We start from the raw sequence: 20,485 nt of genomic DNA, 5'->3' as shown, positions 1-20,485 counted from the left end.
CTCCGCAGGTTGATTTTGTTTTTAACAGTCTGTTCTCAACTATCTGCACTAATGGGTGGGGATGCATAGGATAAATAAACCAAAACAGGATAACAGAAAACTGAATTTATATCTGACTGTGGAATGTATGTTTGTGGGAGGGTTGTTATTTATGTCACACGGTGGTCACGCTCGGGGGCTTTGGCTGTCCGGGTTTGTGCTGGAGCAAACGTGAACTGTCTTCTGAAGGAAATCTGGCCCTGGCCCCTGGGTACACCTTAGTCTGCCTCTTTACAGAGGTAGTCTATGCAGATGCCCGACCCGGTTAGGAACCTTCGTTATTCACACAGGGATGCCAAGCTCTTTGGCGTACACCTCCATCTAATCAGAGATACGGTTTCCACACGTTAGGTCCCTGCCACACAATTTACCCTTGACTTCTCTGCTGCTTGATTCTTATCAAAGCTTGACTGCAGAAAATAACATCTATGGAAGGATGTAGTCTATCGTTTCTTTCAGATATTTTAAACTTTATCCCTGGATCAAATCAGATAATTAAAGAACTTCATGTTTGAACTAGATCATTTTGCTCCCATGATATGAAGAGAACTGCGTTCTTGAGGACTTTGCTTTGCTGTGAGGCCCTGAGTTAAGTCTCCTTGAGTGACACTGGAGGAAACAACTACTGGAAACTCACTTGCTTTATGTATTATTCATGACATCAGTGTCCCTTCCAAAGATGCACAGGAGAACCTTCCTTCGGGGGCCCAGTCTCCTGAGCCCCTGGTATGTATGCTACAAAACATCGTGAAGTTTATGACTGGTCTGGTTCCTTTGCTACTCAGAGCCAAATCTGTGGTCCCTCTGTAGTAACTACTTGAATCCCTGTGACTGGAATTTCTCTGTAGTGGGATTATTTCTTGCTTCACTTTACTTTCTTTTTCTTTTTCTTCTGATTCATCTCATTTGTTTCAGTTTCATTGCATGATTTTTATAAGTCACCTTAGATGCATTTTGAAATGAGTTAGGGATTACATGGATACATTTATCATTCTTATGCCATTTCCTGAGCAAACATCAATAAGAAAATACCTCCCCAGAGATACCTCCCAAAGTAGGATGATCATGGGGGAAAATTTAAAAATGTTTTCATTACCCACATAATTGAGGATTTGAGGTACGACAGACATATATAATTAATTTCACGGAGACACAGAGGAAACTGAAGGACATGTAGATTTCAGACTGGAAGTGGAAGAAGCAAAAACTCTCTGTTGGGTATAACTCTCCTGCTGAGCAAACCAGGACTCACAGGAAGGGAGGAAGGTACCAACTGATCCTTCAGTAGGAGGGAAATGGTCCGGAAAGGGCCTGTCTGGGCCAAAGGCTGAAACCAAAGACAACTTCATCTGGAGGGAAGGGTTACTCTGCTGAAAGAGTAAAGCAGGGCAGGAAGTCATTCCTCAAACATAATTTAATGCTTCACACTTCCTTTGAAATCTTGTTTATTTGTTTATAGTTATGCTTCAATTTAAGCAAATCATAACTTGATCCCTACATCTATCCTTGATAATGACGTTTATTTATGAAGATAAAGTCTATCAAACACATGTAACTATGTGCCTGGAATTGAGGATAAACCAAGTCAGAAGTCCTGTTCTCGACAAGCTCACCCTTTTTTAGCTCTGTTTGTCTATTCATTTATTCAAATGCCTATTTATTGGGTATCATGTATTTATTTCTTTATCGAGAATCTCATTGAGTTTTTGAGTATCTGAAGGGAGGGTTATAATGGTGGGAGGGCACCTAAGCTATAATGAGATGGGGGATAAAGAGAGCTACCTGAGGAGGTGGTATTTGTATTGAGACCTGAAAACAAAGAGCTGGTCCAGGGGCCAGGGATGGGAAGGGCAAATACTGAGCTGATGGAACAGCATGGGCAAAGTCCTGAGGTGGGAATGAGATGCCCCGGGGAGGGGGGGGGTCATGGAGAGCAGTGAAGGAGGGCCAGTGTGCAAGATATGAAGTGACAAGGTACCTGTAAGGTCAAGCTGGAGAAAAACATTAACTTCTTCTATCAGCGGCCCTCATGGCCCACACCTTCCAGCTGCCTTAAGTCTCTGCTCAGCCGCCCTCTCAATCAGGCCTACCCTGACCACCTCACCACAGCCCCTCCCTCCAATTAGTTTCCTTTGCACACACCACCTTCTAACAGTATAGTACAGTATTTATACATTCCATTTCTTATTTATCTCCCTGCTACCCTCCTCCATTAGCTTCAGAAGGCAGGAATTTTTATCTGTTTTGTTGATTGATATATCCCCCAAATCTAGAACAGGGCCTGGCATGCAGCAGACACTCCATCAATAGCCATCGAATGGAATTAAATTGAAAGGCAATGAACATACTTAAAAGCATGGATGTGACCCTCTCTTATTTATATTTTTGGAATATAAACTCTGGATGCTGAGTGAAAAAAATGTTTAAAATCCAAAAGACACTTTTTTACATCAACTCTAGAATCTAAAACCAAGACTTGGCCAGGAGGATGTTAAGCTTCTTTCTTTTTTAAATCACCCAGGTAGACAAAGAAATAACATGGGTATTATGGAGGCTTTATGCACATGGGCAAGTGCCACAGAACGAAAGCCAACCATCCTATCAAGTCAGGTCAGGCCAGAAGCACACACTGCGTGCGTGCCTACCAACAAAGCCCAAAATAACTGGGATCAATTAAGCAACGTGTTATGTTTGTCTTGATTCTCTTTGCTGGGGCTTGCTATTGCCTTGAGGAAGAAACTATTTACTTTTCATATCAGAGTTTTAAAATTTTTTTTCCAGATTTCACTCAAAAGCAAAGCAATTTGTACTGGTTAACTCTTTTTAAAGAAGTATATTGAAAGAAATTGCCTCAGGATGGGGTGCTCATACTCCATTAAGAGGAGATTTATTGGTTACACAGGCTTAGAAAGCCTAATCTAGGCTGATTCATTCATTCAACAAATATTTATTGAACATTTTATATGTGTATGGCCTTGGTGGGGAGTTTAAGAGATAGTTCTTATACAGGTACCTTATAAAGCTTACCTTCTAGCTGAGGAAATGACATACATGCACAAGAAGTTAAATAAAGAGTGAACAATGCAAAAAGTGCCCCAAGGCTGCTTGTAAGTATTAAACAGGTGGTAAGACCAGGTGCTGTAGAATCATTCCCAAATGCCAGCCTGTGTAGTTTTCACTACCTTAGACAGTCATATAATAAAAACAATATAGTGAATTTTTCTAGAGCTGAGGGTACTACATTGAAAGAACTGACCATTATTCTGAGATTGTTCCTTTTGTTCTTTTTGAGTGGTAAATGCCTTTTCTTTAACAAGATGATTGTGACAGTGGCCTTTTTTAAAGTCTTTATTTTGGCAGAATAAAAAATTGACAATCCTATGTTGGACTTTATTATTATGTTGAAATCTTACTGGCCCCCAAACTAGAAACTGGTATTAGCACAAGCAGGATGCCAGCAAGCAGGATGGACGGGAGATGTTCATTGACCAAGTGGGATAAACTGGGTAAGATTTTCATGGTCAGAGTGGATACAGTTGGATGTTGTATACAAAGTCTCAGAAAACATTTTTTTTGAGTGGAATTTGACCATACTTTGTGTGGAGGTTATGTGAACAAAGCCATGAGATGACAATGTGGATGACCAGCTTAGAGTCTTCCCATATAAAGAGTGTGTATAGGTGATTATTGGGAAGTAAGTTTTTAGAGTAAAACTGGAGGAGATTATGGAGAACCTTGAATGTCCAAGTAAGGAGATAGACTTTAGAGAAATGGGCAGCATTTTAATGGGTAGTTTTATTTGTTATCTGTTTGAAAGATTTTATTTTTATTTATATGCCAGAGAGAGAGAGAGAGAGCACAAGCACATGCAGGGGGAGGGGCAGAGAGAGAAGCAGGCTCCCCACTGGGCAAGGAGCCCAATATGGGACTCAATCCCAGGATCCTGGGATCATGCCTTGAGCCAAAGGCAGACACGTAACTGACTGAGCCACCCAGGTGCCCCTAATGGGTAGTTTTAAAGCAGAAAAGTAACATGAAGGAGTATTACTTTTAAAAGATTAAAGAAAGTCATTAAACCACAAAGAAAGAGAACAAGAGAAGAAAAAAGGAACAGAGAGGAACTACAAAAACAGCCAGTAAGTAATTAACAAAATGGCAATAAGTACATAACCTCTCAATAGTTATTTTAAATGTAAATGGACTAAATTCTCCAACTGAAAGACATAGAGTAGCTGAAGGGATTTAAAAAAAAAAAAAAGAAGACCCATCTATATGCTGTCCCATCTATATGCTGACTCATTTTAGATGTAAGGACATAGACTGAAAGTGAAGGGATAGAAAAAGATATTCCACACAAACGGAAACCAAAAGAAAGCTGGGGTAGTTGTATTCATATCAGGCAAATTAGATTTTAAAATAAAAACTGTAGTAAGTGACAAAGATAAGCATTATATAATGATAAAGTGGTCAATCCTGTAAAAGGATGTAACACTTGTAAATACTTCTGCAGCCAATAAAAGAGCACCAAAATATATAAAGCAAATATTAACAGACATAAGAAGAGAAATAGCAATACAGTAATAGAAGATTTTAATGCCCAACTTACATCAATGGATAGATTATCCAGATAGAAAATCAATAAGGCAACATCAGCCTTAAACAATACATTAGACAAGATGGACTTAACAGATATATACAGAATATTCTATCCAAAAACAACAGAACACACATTCTTTTCAAGTGTGGAATATTTTTCCAAAATAGATCATATATTAGGTCACAAAGCAAGTCTTACTAAATTTAGTAACATTGAGATCATATCAATAATCTTTTCTGACCACAATAGTATTTCTTTAAAAGATTTATTTATTTATATAAGAGTGAGAGAGAGAGAGAGCACCAGCAGGGGGAAGGACAGAGAGAAAGAATCTCAAGCAGACTCCCCACTGAGTGGGGAGCCCAACGCGGGGCTCAATCCCATGATCATGAGATCATGACCTGAGTGAAATCAAGAGTCAGACGTTTAACTGACTGAGCCACCCAAGTGCCCCAAGACCACAATGGTATTAAACTAGAAATTAATTACATGAAGAAAACTGGAAAATTCACAAATATGTGAATAACATGTTTTATTATATAATATGTGAATAAATAACATGTTACTGAACGACCAATGTGTCAAAGAATAAATTACAAGGGAAGTAAGAAATTACCTCGAGACAAATGAAAATGGGAATGTATCATACCAAAATTTATGGGATGCAGCAAAAGCTCTAAGAGAGAAGCTTATAGCCATAAATGCCTCTGTCATGAAATAAGAAAAAATCTTAAGTAAACAACCTAACTTTATCTCTCAGGGAATTAGCAAAAGAAGAACAAATGAGACCCAAAGTTAGTAGAAGGAAAGAAATAACGATTAGAGCAGAAATAAATGAAAGAAAGACTGAAAAGACAATAGAAAAAATCAATAAGACCAAGAGTTTGTTCTTTGAAAAGATAAACAAAATTGACAAAACTTTAGCTAGACTCACCAAGAAAAAAAAGAGGACTCAAATACATAAAATCAGAAATGAAAGAGGAGATGTTACTGCTGATACCACAGAAATGCAAAGAATCAGAAGAAACTACTATGAACGATTGCATGGCAACAAATTGGACAACTTTGAAGAAATGGATAAATTCCTAGAAACATACCACCTACCAAGATTGAATCATGATGAACCAGAAAATCTCAACGAACTGATTATTAGTAAGGAGATTGAATCAGTAATCAAAAACCACCCAACAAACAGAAGTCCAGGACCAGATAGTTTCAATGGCAAATTCTACTGAACATTCAAAAAAGAATTAATTCCAATTCTTCTCAAACGTTTCCAAAAAATAGAAGAGAAGGGAAATCTTCTAAACTCATTTTATGAGGCCAGCATTATCCTGATACCAAAACCAGACAAGGATGCCATAAGAAAAGAAAATTACAGACCAATATCCCTAATGAACATAGATGTAAAAATCCTCAACAATGTATTAGGAAATAGAATTAAAAAATACATAATAGTGGCCCCTGGGTATCTCAGTCAAATGTCTGACTCTTGCTTTCAGCTCAGGTCGTGATCTCAGGGTCCTGGGATCGAACCGGCATCGAGCCCTGTGTTGGGGTCTGTTCTCTATCTCTGAAATAAATAAATAAAACCTTAAAAAAAAAAACCTGTTAGAACTAATAAATAAATTTAGTAAAGTTACAGGATACAAAATCAATACACAAAAATCTGTTACATTTCTATACAGTAATAATTAACTATCAGAAAGATAAAGAGAACAATCCCATTTATGATTGCATCAAAAAGAATAAAATACCTAGGTATAAATTTAACCGAGAAGGTGAAAGATGTATATATTAAAAACTATAAAACATAAATGAAAGAAATCTAAGAAGACACAAATAAGTGGAAAGATAATCTGTGATCATGGACTGGAAGAATCAACATTGTTAAAATTTCCATACTACCCAAAGCAATCTACAGAGTCAATGCAAATCCCTATTGAAATTCCAATGACATTTTTCCAAAAAAAATCGAACAAGTAATTGTAAGATTTGTATGGAACCCTAAAAACATCCAAATAGCAGAGCAATCTTAATAAAAAAAGAACAAAGCTGGAGGCATCACGCTCCCTGATGTCAAACTATATCGCAAAGCTGTACTAATTAAAACAGTATGGTGTTGTCATAAAAACAGACACAAACCAATAGAACAGAATAGAGGGCCCAGAAAATCAATCCATGTGTATATGGTTAATTAATTTATGACAGAGGAGCCAAGAATAGACAACGAGGAAAGGACAGTAAGATATGGGGAAGAAGAATTTAAGTTTGATTACCGACTTCTGGTTTTTTTATTGCTTTATTCAATTCACATGTGAACAAAGGAAAGTGATAATTCAAGTACATTATAGCAGTGATCATGGAGATGCAAATGTTCTAAAGCACCACAAAAATCATGGGCACTTGTACACTCGTGTTTTGCTTTGTTTTGTTTTAATTTATTTGAGAGAGAGAGAGCATGAGCAGCAGGAGAGGGAGAAGCAGACTCCCCGCTGAGCAGGGAGCCCAATGCGGGGCTTGATCCCAGGACGTGGGATCACGGCCTGAGCCAAAGGCAGACACCCAACCGACTGAGCCACCCAGGCGCCCCATCATGTTTACAGCAGCATTATTCGTGATAGCGAAAACATGGAAGCAAGCCAAATGTCCACTGATGGATGAATGCATAAGCCAAGTGTGGTATATATGTACAATGGAATATTATTCAGCCTTAAACTACAACGTGGATGAACCTTGAGGACATAATGGTAAGTGAAAATAGCCAGACACAAATGGAGAAATACTGTATAATTCTACTTATATGAGGTAATCTGTAAGTGGATACGTACAGATCTAAGATACAGTCTTAGAGTATTTGACCACTCAGAAGTCAAAATCATAAAGATAGAACACAGAATGGCAGTTGCCAGGGGCTCTGGGGAGGCGGAGATGGAGAGTTAGAGTTTAATGGGTACGGAGTTTCAGTTTCACAAGTTAAAAATAGTTCTGGGAACGGATGGTGGTGATGGTTGCACAGCAATATGGATGTATTTCATGCCACTGAACAGTATGCTTTAAACCGCTTCACATAGGGGCTCCTGGATGGTTCAGTCAGTTAGGCGTACCGCTCTCGATCTCGGGTAGTGAGATTGAGACCCGCATCAGGCTCCGCACTGGGTGGGGAGCCTGCTTGAGATTCTCCCTCTTTCTCCCTCTGCCCCTCCACAGCCCCTCCTTAAAAAATGCTTAAGATAGTAAATTTTATATTATATTATTTTATCACAAATTTTTAAAATAGGAAAAATAAAAATAATGACCGCAAACAGCTCATCTGGTCCATTGGTAGAGTGTTTCCATTAAAGGGTCTGCGAAGTGCTTTGCAGTCATTTATTAGCTTTGGGATGTTTTGTCAAATCCAACTACATTCTTTAGATAAGGAGTTTGGTTTGCTTTGATATTTAATGACCTTCCCTTCACCTAAGGCCTAGAATTTCCAGATGTGCAACACCCGCCCCAACACCTAGCAGGAGCTCACAGCCTGGCACACAGTGAGTACTCCATAAACAGTTTTCAAATAAATAAATACATACATAACAGCAAAGGCTAACATCTATTTTTAACATTTATCCAGAAGCAGGTTTGCCTTGAAGCTGAGGAAGCTTCAGCTTTAAGATCTCACTTTAAGAAGCCCTTCCCAGACCCTGGGAGAGGTCTCAGCAACACGTTCACATAATCATATATTCATAAAAAAAACTTGTGAAAGTAAGATTTGTATTCCTTTTATTAAAGAGGGCCCCCAAAGTCGTATAATCTTCAGGTCCCTCGAAACCTGGATGGGCTGCTGTACTTACTGCCTTTGTAACAACGTGCTAATTCCTTTCTATGGTTACCTGGTAGCCCTCATGACAGCCTGTGTTCTCTCCATTTCTCAGGTGAGGAAGCTGGAGAACTTGGCCGCAGTTACTCCACAAGGCAGTGATCCGCAAGGATTTGTGCCTTGGCATTTGGAGTTAACGCTACAACTCCATGGATCACCCCGGGAGGCCAAACCTGACTCCAGTCTATGTTAAATTAGGTGTGTACTTGATAAATACTATAATTTCACTTGGTGTAACTATAATGAAGACGATGATGGCTAGTCTTTTAAAATAACCTGTGATTTGGGGAGAACATTTATCACACAGGCTTTTCTTGCCCCCCACCTCCATTTAATAATCTTGTTTAGTAGATGGAGGGAAATTTAGGGAAGAGGGGGAATGAAAAGAGCGAGGCCGAAGAGGGGAACGAAAAGGAACAGAGATGTAATCGTGCATTAACAAAAATTCTCCACACTGGCTCCCCAGGTCTATCCCTTTTCTTGTGGGGGATGTGCAAGGGTGTTTTGTCTCTTAGGATGTTCCATTTCGGTTTTATCTAGCATTTGTATCTACTCTGTCCCTCTGACTTCTACTCTGGAGGCCCTATTTCTAGTCTGAAATCTCCATAAGTCAGAGGGCAGAAAGGAATCCTTCCTGTAAACATCCTCGGGGCCACTCCCGGAAAGGGTAACCAGCAACCACTGCTTCCTGTCTTTATTCTGATTCTTGGAGCAAATAATACAATTTTTTATTTCTCTAAGATTTCTTGAGACCAATGGGAAAACAGAACTGAAATATCACAGGATTAAAAATATCCTCCTATTGAGGATACCACTCTGTTCAGATTCAGAGTCTCTGGCTTAGAAACTTCATGGGTACTCCCGGCTTCCATTAAGATGCTGGGCCTAACACTGCGCCTGGCACTTGGGAAGTGTGCCGACTGACTCCCACCCCTCAGAGAGGTGTAGCCATCAACCCAAATGCAGCACCCACACACCAGATTTCCATCGTCAAACTTAAATTCTTCTTCATGGTTCACCCCATATCTTACTGCCAAGGACAAGGACAGTGTGTCAGTGGAGATCTGGGTCCTAGTGTCAGCAGTGCAGTGAGTGTTAGCCACTTACGTGATATTGGGCAAATCCTTTCATCTTGCTGGGCCTCAGTGTCCTCACCTGTCTCCTGAGAGATTTGGACTAGGGTTTCCTTTCTAGGGTGATCCAGTCGCCTGCGTCTCAGGATATCCCCCCACCCTGAGGCAAACTGGGACAGGACAGCTGGTCACCCTGCCATCAGCAAGTACGTAAATCTGACACCAGATTTTTTAAAAAATATGTTAGATTAAATGGAATAAGGCTGTTTACTTCTACCCCACTCCCCAGGAAATATCAAAAGGGAATTTAGCAGCTGACTCAGGCTGGGACAAAATTCCAAATGTGTAATTTTTAACAGGCCTTTTGGGAAAAGGTTGATTTCAGATCCTGTTAAGAAGTCATCCCTTACAAATGTTCTGGTTAGGGAGGTTGGTATGTTAACGATTAGACAAGAACTGTTAAAATCTCAGCTGAACAGCCTAAACTATTTCCTACTTTTAATAAATAGCTTGGCTTCTCATGGAACCACCATAAAACAGTAGGATTTTCCTCCCTAAAGTGCGCACTTCTAGGTTATGGGGGGAAAGCAAAACAAAAACCAGAAACAACAAACAAAAATAAGCTAAGGTCGTCTCCTTGTCTGATCTGCAGCTAAAAGGAAAGCTCCGTCTGGAATATGTTTACCCCTCCCCTCTCTTATGTAGGAATGTGCTGATGTGCCTGCCTGAAACCCCAAATGAGCCCCCTTTACTGGGGAGGATGATTCAGCCAGATTCCAGCTATCATCAGCAAACAGGCAGGGCTGGTGTGAGTGAAGCCAATGGAAATTCTAGGATTGTTAACTTCTAGGAGTGAAATGGAGTCCTGGTTGATTTGGGCAAAAGAGGCATTTCAGCTCAATCTGTCAGTTGCCTATTTTTAGATTGAGGATTCCATTCTGCATCCATGGGCGGTTACGGTACATTATTGATTTGACCGGGTCTTGACAAAGAACCTAAAAGGCAATCTTGGGCCTACACATACAACCTTCTCCCCGTGAGTACACAGAAATGAAAAGAGGGGTGCATGACTGCCTCAGCAGGTAGAGCACTCAACTTTTGATCTTGGGGTTGTAAGTACGAGCCTCATGTTGAGTATAGAGATTACTTAAAAAACAAAATCTTAAAAAAAAAAAAAAGAAAAAGAAAAAGAAGTGCAAAGACAGTTCCCTGTATCAATTATTCTTCCCTATAGACAATGGTTTAGTGATCTCTTTTTATGTCATGTCTGTCTGATAGAATCTGTCATGATAGAATCTATGTCCATAGATCAAGTTATATTTTACAAAACCTATCCACGTATATCTCATTCAAACTTCATACATTAAGGGAATGTATATAAGGTAAGGCATTATTATCCACATTTTATAAATGCAGAAGTGGAAGCTCAGAGAAGTTAGGAGTCTTGCCCGCAGACACAAAACTGGTAAGTGGCAGAGTTGGGCTCAGTCCTAGGTCTTCCTTATCAAAATCAGGACTCTCATTAAAGTACAAATCAAAGTGCATTTTGCTTCTTAAAATATTCCTTCCAGCATTTTTGCTAATCTTTCTCATACTATTGATATCATCTAAAGATAATGATTAACAGGAGTTTAGAGAGAGTGTTAAAAGAAAAGAAGGTCAGAAACAGGGGTTACCGCCCACATTTAAAGGAGCTGCAGGAAGAAGAGAAGACAGCAAAGGGGACAGAGAAGGGGTGGAGGACCCAACCAGCTCAAGACTGCCTCCTAAGCCGGGGAGGAAAAAGGAAACTTCATCTGTAAGGATGATAATTGACCACAACTCCTGCTCGGTCTGGTGTTCAGGGAGCAAGGGCTTTGCAGGGAGCAAGGGGAAGAGATCCAGGGCCCAGGTAAGGGCTGGCCTTGGAGAGGCACATGACACTTGCAAGGAGTCTTGCAACAGGAGAGTAGCAGACATTTGACAGACTTAGCAATACCTCTGCAGAAGCTCTCTTATCATGCTTTTATTTTCTCAGCAGGTGAGTAGCTTTGAGGACAGAGGAGAATCCGTGAAATCCTCTCTTTGGGTGAAGGGGAGAGTAAGTCGCCTGAGAAAACCGGCTAGGATCTCCAGGTAGTACTGTGCGTTTGGAGGTCACTTAAGATTTGATGTCATTGTTGGGTCATAGAGATTAAACCACCAAACCCCAGGCCTCCCATTGTCCCCGCCCCTCAAGCATGCTCTGCTTTAAAACATATAGCATCTATTATTTTATTTAATCTACAAACATTTGTGTCACAATTATCTGAGTCCAAGGTGCTTAAGTGCAGTGAGGACATGTTCTCTCCAGCGTCAGGCTTGGAGGTGGGTAGGGAGGAGAGAGAGTGGGGAGGAAAGGTTGACGCCACTGGGGCCTTCAGCACCCATCCCCCATGAACAGAGGGAAATCAATGTTCTTTGCAGGCAGCAAGCTCCCTTCAGGGTGGAGGGAAGAAGCAACTGGAGAACATGGCTTTGATTTGAGAACTAAATGAACTTTGATACACTGAACCTCAGAATCAGACACAACAACTTGGCCTACTCACTCAGGCCCAAGCTTCAGTGGACCATCCCAGACATCCCCAGAGAGCTGCAGCAGAAACTTACACATGGAGGAGAAAGGGCAGAAAACAAGGGACCTGCTGTAGGCATCTCCCGGCCAAGAAGAGAAAGGCAAGGAAGGTGTTCCCATCTGGTGCAGGTCCAGTTTGTCCTTCCAAAGTCACCAGTCAGGTATATCATTTTATCTGGAGGAGGTGGAGAGGGCAAGTGGGAGAGAGAGCCCGGGAGCATGGCAATCACTTATGTCCCCCCCCATGGAAGGAAACAATAGGTATGGGGAAGGAAGTTCTCCTCCTGATAGTCATGAATTGAAAGGAGGGTCTCAGACCATGAGAGCCTCCCCAGTCCCTTGAACTCCGCTTCAGCTCTGAAGCAAACACAAGATAGGTAAAAGGGAGTGAGGAATTTGAGGGTATAAACAGGAAACTGATTTACCATGTTGGCCTACGTAATCTGAGCTAGCCAACAAGGAAGTGAGGTCGTGAGAAGGAGGTAGACCAATCAACTGGAGGCCTAAGTGAGGTAGAAGAATGGTTGGCTCTGAAGTTTCAGAGGGAATATGCTGGAAAGGTGACACGGCCTTTCACATATTTGAAAATCACCACTTGGTCCTCTTGAGTCTTTTTGCTGGAATTCAACATACCCAGTTTCTTCATGGGACCTCATATGAGAATGTTGCAAGTATATTTTTATATAAGTATATACTTATATACTGAGTGGCTCAGTCAGTTAAGCGTCTGCCTTTGGCTCAGGTCATGATCTCAGGGTCCTCGGATGGAGCCCCATGTCAGGCTCACTGCTCAGCAGGGAGTCTACTTCTTCCTCTCCCACTGCCCCTGCCCCCATTCATGCGTTCGCTCTCTATCAGATAAATAAATAAAATCTTTTTAAAAATTAAAAATTAAAAAAAATTAAAAAGCCTGGCCGCTTTCTACTGAGCATGTTCCACATTGTTCCTTTGAAAGGGTGGCACCTGGAAACGACAGCAGAGACTGTCCCACAGAGGTAGGCAGGGATCTCTTCGCCCTTGTCATAGACGCCCTCCCTCAACTGGTCCTGGGAGCCATGATCTCATTACTCTCTCAGAGGTTCCCTCCCACAGCTAATTCACCTCAAGCTCTCTGGCTACCACGACCCCTGTGTCTTTTTTGTTCAAGTACTGCTGCCAGACAAGGGCTCTGCCACCCCGTACCCGAGCAGTTGGGTTTGTTGGACCTTGTGAGTATATTTGCCCATATTAAATAGCAAAGTTTAGATGAATGATTTCTTTGTGGGTCAACTCTTAAACTAAAATTCTTAATGACATTTTTATCCATTTCTTGATCATTTAGTATGAGTCCCAGAAGTTTTTGGTGGTGAGGGGAAGGGTATAATTTATTTATACCTATTTATTCAGCAATCATATACATTTATGGAGAACTTTCTATAAGGTCGGTATTAGAATACAGCAGGGGTAGAGAAACAAGAGATGGCCCTGCTTTCAGAGAGTATGCAGTGTAGAATCTGAGAAAGGATTTTTTGGTTTGTATTTTTGCATAAGGAAGAACTAACTAGAAATCTGAACTTACTTACTGGAGTTTCTTCTTCACTCCTCTAGTTGTAACAGAAGGCTTGACTCTTACCCTCTGAAAGCCAGTCTCAGTACTTCTCCTTTGGTACTTGTCTCCTCTCACCTACTTTCTCTCTCTCCTGCACTGCGTCTTTCTTTCCTAGATGATTCCCTTAAGCTCATGCACCTGCTTACCTTGCCCTTTCCTTTGATCCTCACTCCCCTCTCCAGCTACTGCCCTGTTCCTTTGTGTTCCTTCACAACAAAACTTCTTGGAGAAAAGAAAAAATCCTCCATGTGCAGTGTATCTGAGGCTGGAAAAAGCATGGATGTGTTTGGAACAGCTGTGAGTGTTGTGGCAGAGAGCTGATAGGCTAGGAAGAGCACTTTCCAGAAGGGTAGGCACAGAGATCAAAGCCCTCTGCAAATATTCTGTTAGAAGGCAGCTGTGTCATAGCGAAGCCAGCACTGATTTCCCCTCTGAGAACGTTTGCTGAGTCCTGATTCTACCATTCTTTAGCTAACGTGACCCTGGTCGAGTTACTCCACTTCTTTGAGCCTCAGTGTTCCTCATCTATCAAGTGGAAGTAGAGAGATCTCCCCCATAAGTTTTTTGTGGCAATGAGATAGAATTCCTGTAAGTGTGAAACAAATATTAGTTAATATTACCGTGCAGAAATATTCTTTCACTCCGTTTAAAAGGAAGGGGTTCACCCCCAGGCCGAGTCTGAGCTCCTCTGAAATCAGTCTGAGCCAAAGCCTTGAATGCATGAGCCCCATGTTGTGCACCTGGCAATGTGATTCTGGGGAGCAGGACTGGAAAGTAGGAAGGAGGGAGGGAAGGGTGTTCAAGGGGGTAATACTAAGTTGGTCAAGGTTATAGGGGCAGCAGGTGACTGGGGCTCAATCCCACGTGACCTTCTGAGGAGCCTTAGGACAAGCATTTCAGAATTGCCCTCTCAGGGAACTTAAAGGGGGAGAATTTTAGATTCCCATCTCTGTTCATCAAGGGTGGCCTGCTGGGCATTTACGGGGGTATTCACACATGAGCGCCAAGTGGGAGGCCATGTCACCTACCTTTGAAATTTACTCAGATTGGGTTCCTGGAAAAGTGGCTGGAGTAAGAGGTAGGGTAGGAGGACCTGAAATGGTGCACAAGCTATGGCCCCATCTGACAGAAATGGGAACGAAGAAGATGGTGACATGCCTTGGCTGTGATATTTATAGCACGTATCATAAACCACCTCTGTAGAAAAAGAGGGTAGATCTTAGACATTAGTTATCTATTCTGGGTTTTTTTCCAGACACTATGTGTTTCTGTAGAAATAAGAAATACAATGCCCAAATGCCCCACCCGGCTTTTTGTGCCAAACTATAGTTAGAGAAATCAGGACCTAACTGAAAGAGACACAGACCAAGACCTTGGGTGGACTGCTTAATTTCTCTGGTGAAGCAGGGGCAGGGCTATGGGGCAAATTGCAGCTACAACACACTATCTTTCCTCCCTGTATCCTAGAGGTTTTTTGCGAGTGGCAGGGGGAAGGGAAATTCATGTAAAAAAATTTTGTAAACTAGTTAAAATTATTATCATTTGGGTATTATTAATGACTAAATTCTATTTTGATGACTAAAGTCTATTTTTCTAAGATACTCTGTCACAATCAAAACAATTCAAGTTCAATCAAATCAAAGCAATAGACCTACCTACCTATCTACTTTGTGCCAGGCCCTGTGTAAATCCAATAAGGGTGCAAAGATACATAAAGAGGAATGACATTGAGAGTTATGTTCACTCTTGAGTACTACTATTTGGGGAGAAAAAGTAGCAGCATTGATGCTTCACCAGGGGAGCCATTCAGAAACACACGTCTTATAGGTGTTGAAATTGTGTACACGCTGTCTAGCCGTCAAAACCCTTGAAATAATTAGCTTATTGTGCCTTTCTCCAATTTCCCAAATCTGGCATCTGTTTAATAGGGGGTAAAGGCTGGCATTGTCCTTGCCTAGGGCAGGTCTTTACAATTACACTCCTAGGGGCGCCTGGGTGGCTCACTCAGTTAAGCGGCCGACCCTGATTTCCACTCAGGTCATGATCTCAAGGGTCCTGGGATCGAGCCCTAAGTCGGGCCCCGCTCAGTGGGGAGTCTGCTTCTCCCTCTCCTCTTCTCCTTGCCCCCCCCACCTAATGTGTCCCCCCAAAAATAAAAAAATAAATCTTTAAAAAAATTAAGAAATAAAGAATAAAATTGCACTCCTAAATTCAGGAGTACTTTTCAAAGTGATTTGAAGATGATTAAATACACATGTACGAGATTCCGCGGCAGCAAGAATGAATGGATCTGATCATCTTGGTCACTTATTATGCACTCAGCAGTTACTTACTAAGCACCAGCTATATGCCAGGCCCGGTGTTAAGTGCTGCGTGGGTATAGAGTAGGGAACAACACAGATGGCTACTGTCCTCATGAGAATGGTTCAGATCGTCTAAAGAGGGAGCGGGGAAGGAGGAGAGACCAGCCTCAAAGGATGCTAACATTTAGGAGTCGGGCAGCCCACCAACGAGGATCCACCAAGGGAGACTGAAAAGAAATAAGCAGAGAGGCCGAAGGAAACCCAGGAGAGAGTGTATCCTCATAGAAGGCAAGAGAAGAGAGTGTAGGAGGAAGGAAGGAGTAGCCCCCCCTAGTGTAGAATATTGCTGAGACATCAAATGGGGCGTGGGGTTGTGAACTGTGCGACCCCTCCCCACAGAGGTTATTGTTGACCATAACAAGAGCTGGAGTTAAAGGCTGGGGCAGAAACAGAGAGAGTGTGGTAAGTGGTTGGGACGTGTGTAAGGGGGCTCTCTCATTGTAGACCACTCTTTCACAAACCTGAGTAAAGGAGCCAGCAGTGGATGGATGTGTGAAGCTCAGGGAGAATGCCTGAGATAGAAGATACTAGAGAATGTTTGGAAGCTGATGAAAAGACTTCATGAGAGCAAAATTACTTCAGTCGTTTTTTAAAAAATGCAACTCCCAGAAAGAAAAATATTTTACGCTGTGATTCAGCATGGGCTCTACAAACGTAACATCGAGAAGAAAGTTTCAGAAAGCAATAGTTTAATGCAACGTCTGCCTTCGCTATGTGCAATGGTTCTGATAATTTCTATTTTCTTCTTTCCAATGTTTTTTAAAGATTTATTTACTTATTTGAGAGAGAGAGAGCACGAGCAGGGGAGGCACAGAGGGAGACGGAGAGAGAATCCTCAAGCAGACTCCCTGCTGAGCACGGAACCTGATTCCAGGACCCTAAGATCACGACCTGAGCTGAAATCAAGAGCCAGACTTTTAACCGACTGAGCCACCCAGACACCCTTTTAATTTTTAATTCAATTATGGAAGTATACTAGAACATATGTTTAGGGGTGCCTGGGTGGCTCGGTTGCTTAAGCGTCTGCCTTTGGCTCAGGTCATGACCTTGGGGTCCTGGGATCGAGCCCCATGCCGGCTCCCCGCTCAGTGGGGAGCCTGATTCTACCTCTGCCTGCCACTCTCCCTGCTTGTGTTCTCTCTTTCTATCAAATAAATAAAGTCTTAAAAAGACAGAATATATGTCAATGTAATAAATTCAAACAAGGCAGAGGTCGTTCTAGTAAAAACTAAAATATCTGCCATCTTTCCAAATTGAATCTCCCAACTTACAGGAGTACTGGGAATTAACAATTTGATGTGTATCCTTTGAAAATGTTTTCTATGCATTTACATATGTATGTACACACACACACACACAATGGTTTGTTTTCGATATTTTTGTAAATGTGAGCATACCTACTCTATTGCCCTAAAATTTGATTTTTTTCCTCTCTCTCTCTGTTGGAAGGTATTTTTATGTCAACACATTATAAGCCACCTCAGTTTTTTTAAAGGTTTGTAGCTTTCATATTGCATGAATGTACTGTGGTTTATTTAAAGTATTTCTCTACTGTAGGACAGTGAGATCATCTCTAGTTTTTTATTGTTTCAAAGAATGCTACAATGAACATCTTTGTCCATATGCGAATATTTTTAAGGAAGAGAATCTTGAAATGGATAGGAACATTTTGGTAGGTATTACCAGACTGACTTCCTTAAAGCTAGGTCAGTGGGTACACTGGATGACAGTTTGTCAAAATTTTTTGTTGTTTGTTTCTTGGTTTTAAGTCTTGCTTTGTGAGGCCTTTCGCAATAGGAAAATTATCAATACTCTCCCATATGTCTGCTTAGTACTTTAATAATTTTGCTTTGTATTTAACATAGAGCTTTTAAAATCTATCCATTTTTTTTGAATTGGTGATAAGTGGAGATAAAACTTTTATCATTCCCAAATGGAGAGCCAATTTTTCCAACCACATTTGTTAACTATTCCATCCTTTCCCTGTGTTTTGAAATGCTGCCTTTATCTTATATTCTGATATGTGGTCTCTGGCCTGTGCCATTGGTGCCTCATCAATTCCAGCGAGCCCACGTTATTCAATTATGGAAGATTTATCGTTTGTTTGGTAACTGGGAGGTCCATATTGCCCCTGTCAATTTTGTTTTTCTCATTTTCTTGCTTATCCTTCTGTATTTACTTTTTGGACAACCTTTATAACCACCTCATGTTCCATGACAAAAGCCTTTCGTGGCTTTGGTTATGATTTGCTTGTGTTTTCTGTAATGAAATCTTATCCAAGGCCATCCATTTATACTAAAGCAAGGAGGAGTAGGTCAGATGTTTGAGGAGAGTGAAGTGTGAAATAATTGTTATGGATGGCAGAAGAGCTAGCTTTCTGGATTGTCATGCAGGTGAAGAAGCAGCCAAGAACTTATAACAGCACCTGTGTGCAGTATGGCTGATGCTTCCCATCAGGGCTCGGAAGCTTGGGAGTAGGCCGGAGGATGATGTAGCTGGGCTCCTGCTGGGAATGGGTGTGGCTAAAATCAGCCTAATGGAGGGAGTGACAAAAGAAATTAAGATTGATTGATTGATTGATTGAAAAGATTTATTTATTTACTTGAGAGAGAGAACACAAGCAGGGAAGAGGGGCAGAGGGAGAGGGAGAAGCAGACCTCCCCCCACCTCCCACTGAGCAGGGAGCCTGATGATGGTCTCCATCCCAGCACCCTGGGATCATGACCTGAGCTGAAGGCAGAGGCTTAACCAACTGAGCCACCCAGGTGCCCCGAAATTAAGATATTTTTATTTCTTTGTCTTGCTTTAAGTAAAGATAGAATAGAAATATGTGTTTTCCATTCACCAAATAGAGATGCAACTTTCTTGTTTTGTTGTTGTCTTAAACATCTTTTTAAAAAAAATTCCCAGTACAGTTAACATACAGTTAACATACAGTTATATTAGTTTCAGGTGCACAATGTAGTGATTCAACACGTCCATACAACACCGGGTGCTCATCACACCAAGTGCCCTCCTTGATCCCCCTCACCCATTTTACCCATCCCCCCACCAATCTCCTTTCTGATACCAACAGACTGTTCTCCATAGTTAAACCAAGAGCCTATTTCTTGGTTTGTCTCTCTTGCTCTCCTTTTTTCCCCTTTGGTCATTTGTTTTGTTTCTTTAAACATCTTAATAAAATAAAAATGTTAACTTGTGGGCAAGAAGTTTAAATTATACTGCTCTCTGTATTGTATAAATAATTTATCTTATATATTTTATCATGTTATACTTGAGATACTTTTCTTGTGTTGACAGGAGAGCACTTTTGGTGTAAACCCCTATTTTTTGAGTGTGTATATATTTCCCTAACATTTTTTTCAGTACTAAGCATTCTCAAATGTGCTCCCAGGGGGATCTAGAAATGTTGGTGCTTATCCATTTGGCTGTTTAGGGATTTGTTAGAGTGTGGGAAAATTCTGAGGCATTTTCAGGTTATGACATCTGAATATTTCTTTGCAGGTTCAAAGAACAGTTTATTTTTAAAACTGTAAAGATATTATAGTCTTGGTCCTCATTGAGGGGAGAAATGACTGCGATTTTGAAGAAATATCATTCAAAAGAAAATCCTGAGTTATTAAATTGAAGATCCAAGATCTAGATGGTATGTGAAAGTCCCCTAATGTTTCAGATTGTGGTTTATTACATTTTCCTTTACTTAGACAAGCAAAATTAAAGAACTAAAGAAGGCAGTCATGGTGGATATCATGATGGTTATGACTGACGATGGATATTCATAAAATCAATCTTTTCCCATTTTCCCTCCCTGCAAACCTAGGTGATTCTCAGCTCCACGTTGGGGCTACAACTCAGAGTCTCTCCTCTGGGGCTTCCTAGACCTGCGGGATGCCCCCCATTCCCATCCCAATTGCATCGCATGTGGGGAAAGACCTAAAGTAGCTGTAACAATCCCAGCGACACCCAGGGTTCAAATACTGTGAACTGGAAATGATACCCTGTGGGATGGTTTGGAGATGGCCTCACCCAAAGGCATCCTGCTGCTGTTTTCATAGTTGCCATCAGACTTCAGAACCTTCTCCGTATCTGCACTCACGCAATTTGAAAGTAGTCGTTATTCCTGTGTAGACTCACTGCACCAAAATGTGGTCAAATCAGCTGACCCCCATTTTCAAGAGTTGCCAGCAGCCTCAAGTTCAACTGCTCTGCTTGTGTATTTTGTATGATCACCCACAACTGACTCCCTGAACTTTGAGGTGAGAGAGGGAAAATAAACACGAAACATCAGTGTATTCTCGGCACATACCACCAATTAGAAAATTCACATTCCAGATTCTGACTCCTCTTGACACTTTTTCTCCCACTACTTCCAA

Source organism: Ursus americanus, chromosome 12 (genome assembly GCF_024610735.1).
Source record: "Ursus americanus isolate L20-20 chromosome 12, mUrsAme1.1.p, whole genome shotgun sequence".
NCBI classification, from domain to species: Eukaryota; Metazoa; Chordata; class Mammalia; order Carnivora; family Ursidae; genus Ursus; species Ursus americanus.
The sequence above is the reverse complement of the archived record's forward strand: the minus strand, read 5'-3'. Positions refer to the sequence as shown.